Source organism: Bubalus kerabau, unplaced genomic scaffold (genome assembly GCF_029407905.1).
Source record: "Bubalus kerabau isolate K-KA32 ecotype Philippines breed swamp buffalo unplaced genomic scaffold, PCC_UOA_SB_1v2 scaffold_25, whole genome shotgun sequence".
Classification (NCBI taxonomy): Eukaryota; Metazoa; Chordata; class Mammalia; order Artiodactyla; family Bovidae; genus Bubalus; species Bubalus kerabau.
In genome coordinates, this window is record NW_026577879.1 from 2118973 (window position 1) to 2137239 (window position 18267).

An 18267-nucleotide genomic window follows, 5' to 3' on the forward strand; every position below is an offset into this window, starting at 1 on the left:
CTGCTGGTCATTCAGCGCCTGGTCAACCACTTCATCAATGCCTGTCAGCCACTTGACCAATGCCCACTCAGCTGATTGAAAAGGGCCTATGTAGCCGTGCGATAAGTGCCTCTCAGCCGCTTGCCAAGCAACTGTCAGAAGCTTGATCAGGGCCTATCAGCCACTTGAATAGTACCTATCAGCCACTTGATCAGCACCTGTCAGCCGCTTTATGAGCGCCTATCAGCCGCTTGATCAGCACCTGTCAGCCGCTTGATGAGCGCCTATCAGCCGCTTGATCAGCGCCTTTTAGCCACTTTATCATCGTCTAACCAGCTGCATGATCAGCGTCTACTCAGCCACTTGATCAGTACCAGTCAGCCAGTTGATCAGCACCTGTCAGCAGCTTGATAAACGCGTGTCAGCCTCTTGACCTGCACCTAATCAGCCACACGATGATCATTTACTCAGCCACGCGATCATCGCCTCAGCCTCTTGATCTGTGCCTACTCAGCCCCATGACCAGCGCCTACTCAGCCATGCGATCTGTGCCTGACAGCCACTTGATCAACGACTATCAGCCGCTTGATCATCGCCTTATCAGCTTCACGATCAGCGCCTACTCAGCCGCTTGATCAGAACCTGTCAGGCAGTTGATCAGCACCAGTCAGCCGCTTGATCATTTCCTGCTCTGCTGGTCATTCAGCTCCTGGTCATCCACTTGATCAGTGCCTGTCAGCCGCTTGAGAAGTACCTGGCAGCCACTTGACCAGCACCTAATCAGCCACGCGATCATCATTTACTCAGCCGCACGATCATCGCCTCAGCCTCTTGATCTGTGCCTACTCAGCCCCATGACAAGCGCCTACTCAGTCATGCGATCTGTGCCTGACAGCCACTTGATCAACGACTCTCAGCCGCTTGATCAGCACCTGTCAACCACTTTATCATCACTTGTCAGCCGCTTGATCAGCGCCTGTTAGCCGCTTTATCATCACATAATCAGCTGCATGATCAGCGCCTACTCAGCCGCTTGATCTGTACCAGTCAGCCAGTTGATCAGCACCTGTCAGCACCTTGATCAGCGCCTATAAGCTGCTTGATTAGCACTTGTCAGCCAGTTTATCAGCACCTCTCAGCCAGTTGATCAGCACCTGTAAGCCACTGGATCAGCGCCTGTTAGCCGCTTGATCATCGCCTTATCAGATGCATGATCAGCACCTTCTCAGCTGCTTGATCAGAAGCTCTCAGCCAGTTGATCAGCACCTGTCAGCCGCTTGGTGAGCACCTATCAGCCGCTTGATCAGCGCCTGTTAGCCACTTTATCATCGTCTAATCAGCTGCATGATCAGGGCCTACTCACCAGCTTGATCAGTACCAGTCAGCCAGTTGATCAGCACCTGTCAGCAGCTTGATAAACGCGTGTCAGCCTCTTGACCAGCACCTAATCAGCTACATGATCATCATTTACTCAGCCGCACGATCATCACCTCAGCGGCTTGATCTGTGTCTACCCAGCCCCGCGATCAGCGCCTACTCAGCCATGCGATGTGCGCCTGACTGACACTTGAGAAGTACTGTCAGCCACTTTATCAGCGACTATCAGTCGCTTGATCAGCACCTGTCAATGACTTTATGAGCACCAGTCAGCCGCTTGATTAGCGCTTGTCAGCTGCTGGACCACTGCCCAATCAGCCGATTGAAAAGCGCCAATGCATCCACGCGATAAGCACCAGTCAGCCGCCTGAAAATCACCTGTCAGCAGCTTGATCAGGGCCTATTAGCCACTTGATTAGCACCTGTCACCTAGTTGATCAGCACCTGTCAGCAAATTGATCAGCACCTGTCAGCCGCTTCATTAGTACCTGTCAGCCAGTTGAACAGCACCTGTCAGCCCCTTGATCATCGCCTATCAGCCGTGTGATTAGCACCTGTCAGCCAGTTGATCAGCACCTGTCAGCCTCTTGATCAGAACCTGTCAGCAGCTTGATCATTACATTCTCAGCTGCGCAATCAGCGCCTATCAGCTGCTTGTTTAGCACCTGTCAGCCAGTTGAACAGCACCTGTCATCCCCTTGATCATCGCCTATCAGCCGTGTGATTAGCACCTGTCAGCCAGTTGATCAGCACCTGCCTACCGATTGATCAGTGCCTGTCAGCTGCTTGATCATTGCATTCTCAGCTGCGCAATCAGCACCTATCAGCTGCTTGTTTAGCACCTGTCAGCCAGTTGATCAGCACCTGTCAGCAGCTTGATCAGCACCTGTCAGCAGGTTGAAGAGTGCCTACTCAGCCGCGCGAAGTGCATCTCTCAGCCAGTTGATCTGCGCCTACTGAGCCCCATGATCAGCGCCTACTCAGCCGCCCGATCAGTGCCTGTCAGCCGCTTGAGAAGTACCTGTCAGCCAGTTGATCAGCACCTCTCAGCCAGTTGATCACCACCTGTTAGCCATTGGATCAGCACCTTTCAGCAGCTTGATCAGCGCCTATCAGCTGCTTAATTAACACTTCTCAGCCAGTTCATCAGCACCTGTTAGCCGCTTGATCAGCGCCTATCAGCCGCTTGATTAGCACCTGTCAGCCAGTTCATTAGAACCTGTCAGCCGCTTAATCAGCACCTGTCAGCAGCTTGATCAGCACCTATCAGCTGCTTGATTAGCACCTGTCAGCATGTTGATCAACACCTGTCAGCCGCTTCATTAGCAACTGTCAGCCAGTTGATCAGCACCTGTCAGTTGCTTGATCAGCACCTGTAAGCCGCTTAAACAGCGCCTGTCATCCGCTTGATAAGTGCATTCTCAGCTGCGCGATCAACGCCTACTCAGCCGCGAATCAGCCCCTACACCCCCACGTGATCATAGTCTGTCAGCCATTTGATCAGAGACGGTCAGACGCTTGATCAGCGCCTAATCACCCCCTCCATCAGCGCCTATTGTGCGGCGCGATCAGCACCTGTCAGCCGCTTGATCAGCGATTATCAGCCGCTATATCAACTTCTGTCAACGATTTTATCAGCACCTGTCAGCCGCTTTATCAGCGCCTAATCAGCTGCATGATCAGCGCCTACTCAACCGCTTGATCAGTACCTGTCAGCCACTTTATCAGCACCTGTCAGCCACTATATCAGCACCTGTCAACTGCTTGATCAGCGATCACCTTGCTGCGTGATCAGATCCTACTCAGCCACATGATCAGTGACCCTCAGCCGGTTGATCAGCGCCTGTCAGCCGCTTGATCATTTCCTGCTCTGCTTGTCATTCAGCGCCTGGTCAAGCACTTCATCAGTGCCTGTCAGCCACTTGACCAGTGCCCGTCAGCCACTTGACCAGTGCCCACTCAGCTGATTGAAAAGCGCCTGTGCAGCCACGCGATAAGTGCCTCTCAGCCGCTTGACAAGCACCTGTCAGAAGCTTGATCAGGGCCTATCAGCCACTTGAATAGTACCTATCAGCCAGTTGATCAGCACCTGTCAGCCGCTTGATGAGTGCCTATCAGCCGCTTGATCTGCACCTGTCAGCCGCTTGGTGAGCGCCTATCAGCCGCTTGATCAGCGCCTTTTAGCCACTTTATCATCGTATAATCAGCTGCATGATCAGGGCCTACTCACCAGCTTGATCAGTACCTGTCAGCCAGTTTATCAGCACCTGTCAGCAGCTTGATAAACGCGGGTCAGCCTCTTGACCAGCACCTAATCAGCTACGCGATCATCATTTACTCAGCCGCACGATCATCACCTCAGCCGCTTGATCTGTGTCTACTCAGCCCCGCGATCAGCGCCTACTCAGCCGTGTGATGTGCGCCTGACAGACACTTGAGAAGTACTGTCAGCCACTTTATCAGCGACTATCAGTCGCTTGATCAGCACCTGTCAACGACTTTATGAGCACCTGTCAGCCGCTTGATTAGCGCCTGTCAGCTGCTTGTCCACTGCCCACTCAGCCGATTGAAAAGCGCCAATGCAGCCGCGCGATAAGCACCAGTCAGCCGCCTGAAAATCACCTGTCAGCAGCTTGATCAGGGCCTATTAGCCACTTGATTAGCACCTGTCAGCTAGTTGATCAGCACCTGTCAGCCGCTTCATTAGCACCTGTCAGCCATTTGATCAGCACCTGTCAGCCTCTTAATTAGAACCTCTCAGCAGCTTGATCATAGCCTATAAGCTACTTGATTAGCACTTGTCAGCCAGTTGATCAGCACCTGTCTACCGATTGATCAGTGCCTGTCAGCTGCTTGATCATTGCATTCTCAGCTGCGCAATCAGCACCTATCAGCTGCTTGTTTAGCACCTGTCAGCCAGTTGATCAGCACCTGTCAGCTGCTTGATCATTGCATTCTCATCTGCGCAATCAGCACCTATCAACCGCTTGATTAGCACCTGTCAGCCAGATGATCAGCACCTGTCAGCAGCTTGATCAGCACCTGTAAGCCGATTAAACAGCACCTGTCAGCCGCTTCATCAGTGCCTGTCAGCTGCTGGATCATTGCCTTCTCAGCTGCGCGATCAGCGCCTACTCAGCCGCGAATCAGCCCCTCCACAGCCACGTGATCATACTCTGTCAGCCTCTTTATCAGAGTAGGTCATCCGCTTGATCAGAACCTGTCAGCAGCTTGATCATCGCCTATCAGCTACTTGATTAGCACTTGTCAGCCAGTTGATCAGCACCTGCCTACCGATTGATCAGTGCCTGTCAGCTGCTTGATCATTGCATTCTCAGCTGCGCAATCAGCACCTATCAGCTGCTTGTTTAGCACCAGTCAGCCAGTTGATCAGCACCTGTCAGCACCTTGATCATCGCCTATCAGCCGCTTGATTAGCACCTGTCAGCCAGATGATCAGCACCTGTCAGCAGCTTGAGCAGCGAGTATCAGCTGCTTGATCAGCACCTGTCAGCCAGTTGATCAGCACCTGTCAGCAGATTGATCAGGGCCTATCAGCCACTTGATTAGCACCTGTCAGCCACTTGATCAGCACCTGTTAGCAGCTTGATAAACGCGTGTCAGCCTCTTGATCAGAACCTAATCAGCCACGCAATGATCATTTATTCAGCTGCGCCATCATCGCCTCAGCCTCTTGATCTGTGCCTACTCAGCTCCACGACCAGTGCCTACTCAGCCGTGTGATCTGCGCCTGACAGCCACTTGATCAACGACTATCAGGCGCTTGATCAGCACCTGTCAGCCCCTTGATCAGCACCTGTCAGCAGCATTATCAGCACCTATCAGCTGCTTGATTAGCACCTGTCAGCATGTTGATCAACACCTGTCAGCCGCTTCATTTGCAACTGTCAGCCAGTTGATCAGAACCTGTCAGCCGCTTGATTAGCACCTGTCAGCCAGTTGATCAGCACATGTCAGCTGCTAGATCAGCACCTTTAAGCTGCTTAAACAGCGCCTGCCAGCCGCTTCATCAGTGCCTGTCAGCTGCTGGATCATTGCCTTCTCAGCTGCGCGATCAGTGCCTACTCAGCCGCGAATCAGCCCCTACACAGCCATGTGATCATAGTCTGTCACCCTCTTTATCAGAGTAGGTCATCCGCTTGATCAGCACCTGTCAGCAGGTTGAAGATTCCCTACTCAACCACGTGAATTGCATCTCTTAGACAGTTGATCTGCGCCTACTGAGCCCCGCAATCAGCGCCTACTCAACCGCCCATTCAGTGCATGTCAGCCACTTGAGAAGTACCTGTCAGCCAGTTGATCAGCACCTCTCACCAGTTGATCACCACCTTTAAGCCACTGGATCAGCACCTGTCAGCCGCTTGATCAGCGCATATCAGAGGCTTGATTAGCCCCTGTCAGCCAGTTGATCAGCAATTGTCAGCCGCTTGTTAAGCACCTGTCAGCAGGTTGATCAGCGCTTGCCCTCTTTCCACTCAGCCGATTGAAAAGCACCGACTCAGCCTCGCGAATAGCATCTTTTGGCCAGTTGATCTGTGCCTACTGAGCCCCGCAATCAGCGCCTACTCAGCCGCCCAATCAGTGTCTGTCAGCCGCTTGAGAAGTACCTGTCAGCCGCTTGATCAGCACCTGTCAGCCACTTGATCATCACCTGTCAGCAGCTTGATAAACGCGTGTCAGCCTCTTGATCAGCACCTAATCAGCCAAGCGATGATCATTTACTCAGACGCACGAATATGGCCTCAGCCTCTTGATCTGTGACTACTCAACCCCACGACCAGCACCTACTCAGCCATGCGACCTCTGCCTGACAGCCACTTGATCAACGACTATCAGCCGCTTGATCAGCACCTGTCAACCACTTTATCATCACCTGTCAGCTGTTTGATCATCGCCTTTTAGCTGCTTTATCATCACATAATCAGCTGCATGATAAGCGGCTACTCAGCCGCTTGATCAGTACCAGTCAGCCAGTTGATCAGCACCTGTCAGCACCTTGATAAGCTCCTATAAGCTGCTTGATTAGCACCTGTCAGCGAGTTGATCATCACCTCTCAGCCAGTTGATCAGAACATGTAAGCCACTGGATCAGCGCCTGTTAGCCGCTTGATCATCGCCTTATCAGATGCACGATCAGCACATACTCAGCCGCTTGATCAGAACCTTTCAGCCAGTTGACCAATACCTGTCAGCCGCTTGATCAGCACCTGTCAGCAGGTTTATCAGCACCTATCAGCAGCTTGATCATTTCCTGCTCTGCTGGTCATTCATCGCCTGGTCAACCACTTCATCAGTGCCTGTCAGCCACTTGACCACTGCCCACTCAGCTGATTGAAAAGCGCCTACGCAGCCGCGAGTTAAGTGCCTCTCAGCCGCTTGACAAGCACCTGTCAGAAGGTTGATCAGGGCCTATCAGCCACTTGAATAGTACCTATCAGAGAGTTGATCAGCGTCTGTCAGACACTTGATCAGCGCCTATCAGCTGCTAGATCACCACCTGTCAGCCGCTTGATCAGCGCCTATCAGCCGCTTGATCAGCACCTGTCAGCCAGTTGACCAGTACATGTCAGCCGCTTGATCGGCGCCTAGCTGTGCTTGATTAGCCCCTGTCAGCCAGTTGATCAGCAACTGTCAGCCACTTGATTAGCATTTGTCAGCGAGTTGATCAGCACCTCTCAGCTGATTGATGAGCACCTGTAAGCCACTTAAAGAGCGCCTGCCAACCGCTTCATCAGTGCCTGTCAGCTGCTGGATCATTGCGTTCTCAGCTGCGCCATCAGCGCCTACTCAGCCGCGAATCAGCCCCTACACAGCCGCGTGATCATAGTCTGTCATCCTCTTTATCAGAGTCGGTCATCTGCTTGATCAGCACCTGTCAGCAGGTTGAAGAGTGCCTACTCAGCCGCGCGAATTGCATCTCTCATCCTGTTGATCTGCGCCTACTGAGCCCTGCAATCACCGCCTACTCAGCCACCCGATCAGTGACTGTCAGCCGTTTGAGAAGTACCTGTCAGCCAGTAGATCAGCACCTCTCAGCCAGTTGATCACCAACTGAAAGCCACTGGATCAGCAACTTTCAGCAGCTAGATCAGCGCCTCTCAGCTGCTTAATTATCACTTCTCAGCCAGTTGATCAGCACCTGTTAGCCGCTTGATCAGCACCTATCGGCTGCTTGATTAGCACCTGTCAGCCAGTTGATTAGCACCTGTCAGCGGCTGGATTAGCACCTCTCAGCCAGTTGATCACCAACTGTAAGCCACTGGATCAGCACCTGTCAGCCGCTTGATCAGCACCTTTCTGCAGCTTGATCAGTGCCTATCAGCTGCTTATTTATCACTTCTCAGCCAGTTGATCAGCACCTGTCAGCCGCTTGATGAGCGCCTATCAGCCGCTTGATTAGCACCTTTCAGCCAGTTGACCAGCACCTCTCAGCCGCTTGATCAGCGCCTAATCAGCTGCATGATCAGTGCTTATTCAGCTGCTTGATCAGTACCAGTCAGCCAGTTGATCAGCACCTGTCAGCAGCTTGATCAGCGCCTATCAGCTGCTTGATTAGCACCTGTCAGCCAGTTGATCAGCAATTGTCATCCACTTGTTAACACCTGTCAGCAGATTTATCAGTGCTTGACCACTTTCCACTCAGCCGAATGAAAAGCACCGACTCAGCCGCGTGAATAGCATGTTTCAGCCAGTTGATCTGTGCTTACTGATCCCCGCAGTCAGTGCCTACACAGCCGCCCGATGCGTGCTTGTCAGCCGCTGGATTAGCATCTGTCAGCCAGTTGATCAGCACCTGTCAGCCCCTTGATCAGCGCCTATCAGCTGCTTGATCAGCACCTGTCAGCCGATTGATGAGTGCCTATCAGTCGCTTGATCAGCACCTGTCAGCCGCTTGATCAGCGCCTATCAGTGGCTTGATTAGCCCCTGTGAGCCAGTTGACCAGCACCTGTCAGCCGATTGTTAAGCACCTGTCAGCAGCTTGATCAGTGCTTGACCACTTTCCGCTCAGCCGATTGAAAAGCACTGACTCAGCCGCGCGAATAGCATCTTTCGTCCAGTTGATCTGTGCCTACTGAGCCCCGCAATCAGTGCCTACTCAGACGCCCGATCAGTGTCTGCCAGCCGCTTGAGAAGTACCTGTCAGCCAGTTGATCAGCACCTGTCAGCCCCTTAATCAGCGCCTATCAGCCGCTTGATCAGCACCTGACAGCCCCTTGATCATCAACTGTCAGCCGCTTGATCAGCGACTGTTACCCACTTTCTCATCGCCTAATCAGCTGCATGATCAGCGCCTACTCAGCCGCTTGATCAGTACCAGTCAGCCAGTTGATCAGCACCTGTCAGCAGCTTGAGCAGCGAGTATCAGCTGCTTGATCAGCACCTGTCAGCCAGTTGATCAGCACCTGTCAGCAGCTTGAGCAGGGCCTATTAGCCACTTGATCAGCACCTTTCAGCTAGTTGATCAGCACCTGTCAGCCAATGGATCAGCACCTGTCAGCCAGTTGAACAGCACCTGTTAGCACCTTGATCATCGCCTATCAGCTGTGTGATTAGCACCTGTCAGCCTCTTGATCAGAACCTGTCAGCACCTTGATCATCGCCTATCAGCCGCTTGATTAGCACCTGTCAGCCAGATGATCAGCACCTGTCAGCAGCTTGAGCAGCGAGTATCAGCTGCTTGATCAGCACCTGTCAGCAGATTGATCAGGGTGTATCAGCCACTTGATTAGCACCTGTCAGCCAGTTGATCAGCACCTGAGAGTCGCTTCATTAGCACCTGTCAGCCAGTTGATCAGCACCTGTCATCCGGTTGATCAGCACCTGTAAGCCACTGGATCAGCGCCTGTTAGCCGCTTGATCTTCGCCTTATCAGGTGCACGATCAGCGCCTACTCAGCTACTTGATCAGAACCTGTCAGCCAGTTGATCGGCACCTGTCAGCCGCTTCATCAGCACCTGTCAGTAGCTTTATCAGCACTTATCAGCTGCTTGATTAGCACCTGTCAGCATGTTGATCAACACCTGTCAGCCGCTTCATTAGCAACTGTCAGCCAGTTGATCAGCACCTGTCAGCTGCTTGATCAGCACCTGTAAGCCTCTTAAACAACGCCTGCCAGTCGCTTCATCAATGCCTGTCAGCGCTTGATCAGTGCCTTCTCAGCTGCATGATCAATGCCTACTGAGCCTTGAATGAGCCCCTACACAGCCGCGTGATCAGAGACTGTCAGACGCTTGATCAGCGCATAATCACCTCCTCGATCAACGCCTATTGAGCGGCCCAATCAGCACCTGTCAGCTGCTTGACAAGCACCTATAAACCACTTGATCAACGCCTAATTAGATTCACTATCAGTATTTACTGAGCCATGTGATCATCGCCTCAGCCGCATGATCTGTGCCTACTGAGCCCCGCGATCAGGGCCTAATCAGCCGTGCAATATGTGCCTGACAGCCGAATGCGAAGTACTGTCAGCCGCTTGATCAGCGATCATCAGCCGCTAGATCAGCATCTGCCAACGGCTTTATCAGCACCTTTCAGCCGCTTGACCAGCGAGTATCAGCCGCTAGATCAACATCTGTCAACGACTTTATCAGCACCTGTCAGTTGCTTGATCAGCGCCTGTCAGCCGCTTTATCATCACCTAATCAGCTGCGCGATCAGCGCCTACTCAACCGCTTCATCACTACCTGGGAGCCACTTTATTAGCACCTGTCAGCCACTATATCAGCACCTGTCAACTGCTTGATCAGCGACCAATTTTCTGCGTGATCAGATCCTACTCAGCCACGTGATCAGATCCTACTCAGCCACGTGATCAGTGACTCTCAGCCGGTTGATCTTCTCCTGTCAGGCGCTTGATCATTTCCTGCTCTGCTGGTCATTCAGCGCCTGGTCAACCACTTCATCAGTGCCTGTCAGCCACTTGACCAGTGCCCACTCAGCTGATTGAAAAGCGCCTACGCAGCCGCGCGATAAGTGCCTCTCAGCCGCTTGACAAGAACCTGTCAGAAGCTTGATCAGGGCCTATCAGCCACTTGTATAGTACCTATCAGCCAGTTGATCAGCACCTGTCAGCCGCTTGATCAGCGCCTATCAGTGGCTTGATTAGCCCCTGTCAGCCAGTTGATCAGCAATTGTCCGCCGCTTGTTAAGCACCTGTCAGCAGCTTGATCAGCGCTTGACCACTTTCCACTCAGCCGATTGAAAAGCACGGACTGAGCCACGTCGCTTAAACAGCGCCTGCCAGCCGCTTCATCCGTGCCTGTCAGCTGCTTGATCATTGCCTTCTCAGCTGCGCGATCAGCGCCTACTCAGCCGCGAATCAGCCCCTACACAGCCGCGTGACCATAGTCTGTCAGCCTCTTTATCAGAGTCGGTCATCCGCTTGATCAGCACCTGTCAGCAAGTTGAAGAGTGCCTACTCAGCCGCGCAAATTGCATCTCTCAGCCAGTTGATCTGCACCTACTGAGCCCAGCAATCAACGCCTACTCAGCCGCCCGATCCGTGCCTGTCAGCCGCTTGAGAAGTACCTGTCATTCAGTTGATCAGCACCTCTCAGCCAGTTGATCACCACCTGTAAGCCACTGGATCAGGACCTGTCAGCCGCTTGATCAGCGCGTATCAGCTACTTAATTAACACTTCTCAGCCAGTTGATCGGCACCTGTTAGCCGTTTGATCAGCACCTGTCAGCCAGTTGATCAGCACCTGTAAGCCACTGGATCAGCACCTGTCAGCCGCTTCATCAGCACCGTTCAGCATCTTGATCAGCACCTATCAGCTGCTTAATTAACACTTCTCATCCAGTTGATCAGCACCTGTGAGCCGCTTGATCAGCGCCTATCAGCCGCTTATTTAGCACCTGTCTAGCCAGTTGATTAGCACCTGTCAGCCGCTTAATCAGCACCTGTCAACAGCTTGATCAGCACCTGTCAGCAGCTTGATCAGCACATATCAGCTGCTTGATTTGCACCTGTCACCATGTTGATCAACACCTGTTAGCCGCTTCATTAGCAACTGTCAGCCAGTTGATCAGCACCTGTCAGCTACTTGATCAGCACCTGTAAGCCACTTAAACAGCGCCTGCCAGCCGTTTGATCAGTGCCTTCTCAGCCCCGGAATCAGTGCCTACCCAGCCGTGCGATATGTGCCTGACAGCCGATTGCGAAGTACTGTCAGCCGAATGATCAGCGATTATCAGCCGGTAGATCAGCATCTGTCAACGACTTTATCAGCACATTTCAGCCGCTTGATCAGCGCCTGTCAGCCGCATGATCAGCAATTATCAGCAGCTAGATCAACATCTGTCAACGACTTTATCAGCACCTGTCAGCCACTTGATCAGCGCCTGTCAGCCACTTGATCATTTCCTGCTCTCCTGGTCATTCAGCCCCTGGTCAACCACTTCATCAGTGCCTGTCAGCCACTTGACCAGTGGCCACTCAGCTGATTGAAAAGCGCCTACACAGCTGCGCGTTAAGTGTCTCTCAGCCGCTTGACAAGCACCTGTCAGAAGCTTGATCAGGGCCTATCAGCCACTTGAATACTACCTATCAGCCAGTTGATCAGCACCTGTCAGCGCCTTGATCAGCGCCTATCAGCCGCTTGATTAGCATCTGTCAGCTGCTTGATGAGCGCCTATCAGCCGCTTGATTAGCACCTGTCAGCAACTTGACCAGCACCTGTCAGCCGCTTGATCAGCGATTATCAGCCGCTAGATCAGCACCTGTCAACCACTTTATCATCACCTGTCAGCCGCTTGATCAGCGCCTGTTAGCCGCTTTATCATCGCCTAAACAGCAGCCTGATCAGCACCTACTCAGCCGCTTGATCAGTACCAGTCAGCCAGTTGATCAACACCTGTCAGCTGCTTGATCAGCGCCTATCAACTGCTTGATTAGCACCTGTCAGCCAGTTGATCAGCACCTCTCAGCCAGTTGATCAGCACCTGTAAGCCACTGGATCAGCGCCTGTTAGCCGCTTGATCATCGCCTTATCAGGTGCACGATCAGCGCCTACTCAGCTGCTTGATCAGAACCTGTCAGCCAGTTGATCGGCACCTGTCAGCCACTTGATCAGCACCTGTCAGTAGCTTTATCAGCACTTATCAGCTGCTTGATTAGCACCTGTCAGCATGTTGATCAACACCTGTCAGCCGCTTCATTAGCCACTGTCAGCCAGTTGATCAGCACCTGTCAGCTGCTTGATCAGCACCTGTAAGCCGCTTAAACAGTGCCTGCCAGCCGCTTCATCAGTGCCTGTCACGTGCTTGATCATTGCCTTCTCAGCTGCGCGATCAGCGCCTACTCAGCCGCGAATCAGCCCCTCCACAACCGCGTGATCATAGTCTGTCTGCCTCTTTATCAGAGTCGGTGATCCGCTTGATCAGCACCTGTCAGCAAGTTGAAGAGTGCCTACTCAGCCGCGCGAATTGCATCTCTCAGCCAGTTGATGTGCACCTACTGAGCCCAGCAATCAGCGCCTACTCAGCCACCCGATCAGTGCCTGTCAGCCGCTTGAGAAGTACCTGTCAGCCGCTTGATCAGCACCTATCAGCAGCTTGATCAGCGCCTATCAGCTACTTAATTAACACTTCTCAGCCAATTGATCAGCACCTGTTAGCCGCTTGATCAGCACCTATCAGCCAGTTGGTCAGCACCTGTCAGCTGCTTGATCAGCACCTGTAAGCCGGTTAAACAGCGCCTGCCAGCCGCTTCATCAGTGCCTGTCAGCTGCTTGATCAGCGACCACTTTGCTGCATGATCAGATCCTACACAGCCACGTGGTCAGTGACCCTCAGCCTGTTGATCAGCGCCTGTCAGCCGCTTGATCATTTCCTGCTCTGCTGGTCATTCAGCGCCTGGTCAACCACTTCATCAGTGCCTGTCAGCCACTTGACCATTGCCCACTCAGCTGATTGAAAAGCACCTATGCAGCCGCGTGATAAGTGCCTCTCAGCCGCTAGACAAGCACCTGTCAGAAGCTTGATCGGGGCCTGTCAGCCACTTGAATAGTACCTATCAGCCAGTTGATCAGCACCTGTCATCCGCTTGATCAGCACCTGTCAGCAGCTTTATCAGCACCTACCAGCTGCTTGATTAGCACCTGTCAGCATGTTGATCAACACCTGTCAGCCGCTTCATTAGAAACTCTCAGCCAGTTGATCAGCAACTGTCAGCCAGTTGATCAGCACCTGTCAGCTGCTTGATCAGCACCTGTAAGCCTCTTAAACAACGCCTGCCAGTCGCTTCATCAATGCCTGTCAGCGCTTGATCAGTGCCTTCTCAGCTGCACGATCAATGCCTACTGAGCCTTGAATGAGCCCCTACACAGCCGCGTGATCAGAGACTGTCAGACGCTTGATCAGCGCATAATCACCTCCTCGATCAACGCCTACTGAGCGGCCCAATCAGCACCTGTCAGCTGCTTGACAAGCACCTATAAACCACTTGATCAACGCCTAATTAGATTCACTATCAGTATTTACTGAGCCATGTGATCATCGCCTCAGCCGCATGATCTGTGCCTACTGAGCCCCGCGATCAGGGCCTAATCAGCCGTGCAATATGTGCCTGACAGCCGAATGCGAAGTACTGTCAGCCGCTTGATCAGCGATCATCAGCCGCTAGATCAGCATCTGCCAACGGCTTTATCAGCACCTTTCAGCCGCTTGACCAGCGAGTATCAGCCGCTAGATCAACATCTGTCAACGACTTTATCAGCACCTGTCAGTTGCTTGATCAGCGCCTGTCAGCCGCTTTATCATCACCTAATCAGCTGCGCGATCAGCGCCTACTCAACTGCTTCATCACTACCTGGGAGCCACTTTATCAGCACCTGTCAGCCACTATATCAGCACCTGTCAACTGCTTGATCAGCGACCAATTTTCTGCGTGATCAGATCCTACTCAGCCACGTGATCAGATCCTACTCAGCCACGTGATCAGTGACCCTCAGCCGGTTGATCATTTCCTGCTCTGCTGGTCATTCAGCGCCTGGTCAACCACTTCATCAGTGCCTGTCAGCCACTTGACCAGTGCCCACTCAGCTGATTGAAAAGCACCTACGCAGCCGCGCGATAAGTGCCTCTCAGCCGCTTGACAAGAACCTGTCAGAAGCTTGATCAGGGCCTATCAGCCACTTGTATAGTACCTATCAGCCAGTTGATCAGCACCTGTCAGCCGCTTGATCAGCGCCTATCAGTGGCTTGATTAGCCCCTGTCAGCCAGTTGATCAGCAATTGTCCGCCGCTTGTTAAGCACCTGTCAGCAGCTTGATCAGCGCTTGACCACTTTCCACTCAGCCGATTGAAAAGCACGGACTGAGCCACGTCGCTTAAACAGCGCCTGCCAGCCGCTTCATCCGTGCCTGTCAGCTGCTTGATCATTGCCTTCTCAGCTGCGCGATCAGCGCCTACTCAGCCGCGAATCAGCCCCTACACAGCCGCGTGACCATAGTCTGTCAGCCTCTTTATCAGAGTCGGTCATCCGCTTGATCAGCACCTGTCAGCAAGTTGAAGAGTGCCTACTCAGCCGCGCAAATTGCATCTCTCAGCCAGTTGATCTGCACCTACTGAGCCCAGCAATCAACGCCTACTCAGCCGCCCGATCCGTGCCTGTCAGCCGCTTGAGAAGTACCTGTCATTCAGTTGATCAGCACCTCTCAGCCAGTTGATCACCACCTGTAAGCCACTGGATCAGGACCTGTCAGCCGCTTGATCAGCGCGTATCAGCTACTTAATTAACACTTCTCAGCCAGTTGATCGGCACCTGTTAGCCGTTTGATCAGCAACTGTCAGCCAGTTGATCAGCGCCTGTAAGCCACTGGATCAGCACCTGTCAGCCGCTTCATCAGCACCGTTCAGCATCTTGATCAGCACCTATCAGCTGCTTAATTAACACTTCTCATCCAGTTGATCAGCACCTGTGAGCCGCTTGATCAGCGCCTATCAGCCGCTTATTTAGCACCTGTCTAGCCAGTTGATTAGCACCTGTCAGCCGCTTAATCAGCACCTGTCAACAGCTTGATCAGCACCTGTCAGCAGCTTGATCAGCACATATCAGCTGCTTGATTTGCACCTGTCACCATGTTGATCAACACCTGTTAGCCGCTTCATTAGCAACTGTCAGCCAGTTGATCAGCACCTGTCAGCTACTTGATCAGCACCTGTAAGCCACTTAAACAGCGCCTGCCAGCCGTTTGATCAGTGCCTTCTCAGCCCCGGAATCAGTGCCTACCCAGCCGTGCGATATGTGCCTGACAGCCGATTGAGAAGTACTGTCAGCCGAATGATCAGCGATTATCAGCCGGTAGATCAGCATCTGTCAACGACTTTATCAGCACATTTCAGCCGCTTGATCAGCGCCTGTCAGCCGCATGATCAGCAATTATCAGCAGCTAGATCAACATCTGTCAACGACTTTATCAGCACCTGTCAGCCACTTGATCAGCGCCTGTCAGCCACTTGATCATTTCCTGCTCTCCTGGTCATTCAGCCCCTGGTCAACCACTTCATCAGTGCCTGTCAGCCACTTGACCAGTGGCCACTCAGCTGATTGAAAAGCGCCTACACAGCTGCGCGTTAAGTGTCTCTCAGCCGCTTGACAAGCACCTGTCAGAAGCTTGATCAGGGCCTATCAGCCACTTGAATACTACCTATCAGCCAGTTGATCAGCACCTGTCAGCGCCTTGATCAGCGCCTATCAGCCGCTTGATTAGCATCTGTCAGCTGCTTGATGAGCGCCTATCAGCCGCTTGATTAGCACCTGTCAGCAACTTGACCAGCACCTGTCAGCCGCTTGATCAGCGATTATCAGCCGCTAGATCAGCACCTGTCAACCACTTTATCATCACCTGTCAGCCGCTTGATCAGCGCCTGTTAGCCGCTTTATCATCGCCTAAACAGCAGCCTGATCAGCACCTACTCAGCCGCTTGATCAGTACCAGTCAGCCAGTTGATCAACACCTGTCAGCAGCTTGATCAGCACCTACTCAGCCGCTTGACAAGTACCTGTCAGCCACTTGATCAGCACCTGTCAGCAGCTTGATAAACGCGTGTCAGCCTCTTGATCAGCACCTAATCAGCCACGCGATGGTCATTTACTCAGCCGCGTGATCATTGCCTCAGCCTCTTGATCTGTGCCTACTCAGCCCCACGACCAGCGCCTACTCAGCCATGTGATCTGTGCCTGATAGCCACTTGATCAACGACTCTCAACCGCTTGAGCAGCACCTTTCAAACACTTTATCATCACCTGTCAGCCACTTGATCAGCACCTGTTAGCCGCTTTCTCATCGCCTAATCAGCTGCCTGATCAGCGCCTACTCAGCCACTTGATCAGTACCAGTCATCCAGTTGATCAGCACCTATCAGCAGCTTGATCAGCGCCAATCAGCTGCTTGATTAGCACCTGTCAGCTAGTTGATCAGCAACTCTCAGCCAGATGATCAGCACCTGTAATCCAGTGGATCAGCGCCTGTTAGCTGTTTGATGATCACATTATCAGCTGCACGATGAGCGCCTACTCAGCTGCTTGATCAGAAGCTGTCAGCCAGTTGATCAGCACCTGTCAGCAGCTTTATCAGCACCTATCAGCTGCTTGATTAGCACCTGTCAGCATGTTGATCAACACCTGTCAGCCGCTTCATTAGCTCCTGTCAGCCAGTTGATCAGCACCTGTCAGCTGCTTGATCAGCACCTATAAGCAGCTTCATCAGTGCCCGTCAGCTGCTTGATCATTGCCTTCTCAGCTGGGCTATCAGCGCCTACTCAGCCGCGAATCAGCCCCTACACAGCCGCGTGATCATAGTCTGTCAGCCGCTTGATCAGAGACTGTCAGGTGCTTGATCAGCGCCTAATCACCCCCTGCATCACCGCCTATTGAGCAGGGTGATCAGCACCTGTCAGCCACTTGACAAGAACTTATACACCACTTGATCAACACCTAATTAGCTTCACTCTCAGTATTTCCTGATCCATGCGATCATCGCCTCAGCTGCATGATCTGTGCCTACTCAGCCGTGCCATATGTGCCTGACATCCGATTGAGAAGTACTGTCACTCGCTTGATCAGCGATAATCAGCCGCTAGATCAGCGATCATCAACCGCTAGATCAGCATCTATCAACGACTTTATCAGCACCTTTCAGACGCTTGATCAGCGCCTATCAGCTGCTTAATTAACACTTCTCAGCCAGTTGATCAGCACCTGTTAGCCGCTTGATCAGCGCCTATCAGCCGCTTGATTAGCACCTGTGAGCCATTTGATTAGCACCTGTCAGCCGCTTAATCAGCACCTTTCAGCAGCTTGATCAGCACCTGTCAGCAGGTTGATCAGCACCAATCAGCTGCTTGATTAGCACCTGTCATCATGTTGATCAACACCTGTCAGCCGCTTCATTAGCAACTGTCAGCCAGTTGATCAGCAGCTGTCAGTCGCTTCATTAGCAACTGTCAGCCAGTTGATCAGCACCTCTCAGCCAGTTGACCAGCACCTGTAATCCACTGGGTCAGCGCCTGTTAGCCGCTTGATCATCGCCTTATCACCTGCACGATCAGCGCCTACTCAGACTCTTGATCAGAACCTGTCAGCCACTTGATCGGCACCTGTCAGCCGCTTGATCAGCACCTGTCAGCAGCTTTATCAGAACCTATCAGCTGCTTCATTAGCACCTGTCAGCCTGTTAATCAACAACTGTCAGCTGCTGGATTAGCACCTGTCAGCCAGTTGATCAGCATCTGTCAGCTGCTTGATCAGCACCTGTAAGCCGCTTAAACAGCGCCTGCCAGCCGCTTCATCAGTGCCTGTCAGCTGTTGATCATTGCCTTCTCAGCTCCGCAATCAGCGCCTACTTAGCCGCGAATCAGCCCCTCCACAGCCGCGTGATCAT